Raw genomic sequence first — 1,661 nt, forward strand, 5'->3', positions numbered from 1 at the left:
GGAAAGTACTTCCTGTCTGCCATGGCCCGCTGTGCGCACCCAGAATAAAGCAAAAGGGGATCTCAAAGTGAAGGCGGAGGTGAGTGCAGGAGACATAGGGTCAAAGATTCTACAGACAGATCAAGACTTTGCTGATTCACTAGTGAGAATTTTCAAATGTCTCTTAGCTTTGGAGAGTTTTGAACCAGGAGTCCACTCTGAGCCAGCAGTGAGGACTGAGACGTCTCCTTAAGCCATATGAGATTCACTAAACAAACAGGACACTTTTAGGAAATTACTCCCCTGATGTGTGCACCCAAAATAAAGCAAAAGGGGATCTCAAAGTGAAGGCAGAGGTGAGTGCAAGAGACACAGGGTCAAACAACCCCCAAGAAAAGATTCAACAGACAGATCTAGATTTTGCTACTGCTCCAGATTTATTTATTTATTTATTTTTAATTCACTAATCTTCAACAGTTCTGGGTGGGCATGCATATCTTTTCAAACGCAAATGTAAACTGAAGCCAATATCCATAAGGTAATCAAACACATTAACCTTTAAAACACTTAAGTTGCCTCCACCCTGGACTATCCCCATTCACAAGCACATGGCCTTGGGCCAGTTCTGGGTGAGCATGCATCTTTTCAAATGCAAATGTATCAATCAGATTCTGGCTAAAGATACCACCTCAAAATTCTTATGAATCCAATCAAGTATAGGCCAAAGGCCAGCTCACCAACTTTCCTTACCCTCCCCTCCCCCCCTTTTTTAAATCTGTCAATCTACATCCCAAGGCTGCAGGCTCACCTTGAGAATTTCCATTGTACTTAAGTGTATGTAGTGTCATAGGGCCCATTCAGATTCCATAGCCTGAGTCATGGAACCATACAGACTGGGCACGACAAGCCATGCTTTGGTCACATGCACACTTGTATTCAACCAGTCACACAGAGTTTATGGCACTTCCACACACACACCCTTTTGGGGAGTCCCTGACTGAGGCCTCTAGGTGAGGCCTTGGAAGGGGATCAGCCTTCTACTTCTGTCTGTAGGGACAGGCCTAACCGGGTTTAACCCATGCCCTGGGTCATACCTGTTCCAGAAGCCTTGACTGGTTTCTCTGATTCTACCTTTCCTTTTATAAGAGCTCTGGTAGCTTAGTGGTTATGAATCAGGCTGCAAGTCTCAGGGTCAGCAGTTTGAAACTACCAGTTATTCCATGGGAGAAAGATGAGGCTTTTGTTCCCGTAAATATTTACAGCTTAGGAAACCCTGTACAGGGTCACTATGAGTCAGAAACAACTCCATGGCACATAACAACAACAACCTCTCCTTTTGTGTGTGGTCGGGAGAGGTGGGTGCAGTGGCTGGCTGCTTGCACTCAGAGAAGGAGGGGCCATCAAATGTGGCGGTGGCATGCCATCTCATCCGCTGAGGGGAGCTTGCCATTAGTCACTCCCCGACTTTGAACTGGTGGCTCAAGGGGCCAGCATGGTCAGTTTCAGAGAACCAAATGTTACAGCAGTTTTAGATTCGTGGTCGAAGAAACCAAGGCAGATTTTATTAAGCAGGCTGACTCAGAGGAGCTAATTTCTCCAGACTCTGAGCCCTGAATGGAGGGCAACATGGGCCTATATGGGGTCAGAGTCAGGGAAGAGCCAGGCTGCATACTTTTTTGAGG

The sequence above is a fragment of the Chrysochloris asiatica genome, unplaced genomic scaffold (assembly GCF_000296735.1).
Source record: "Chrysochloris asiatica unplaced genomic scaffold, ChrAsi1.0 scaffold00039, whole genome shotgun sequence".
NCBI lineage: Eukaryota > Metazoa > Chordata > Mammalia > Afrosoricida > Chrysochloridae > Chrysochloris > Chrysochloris asiatica.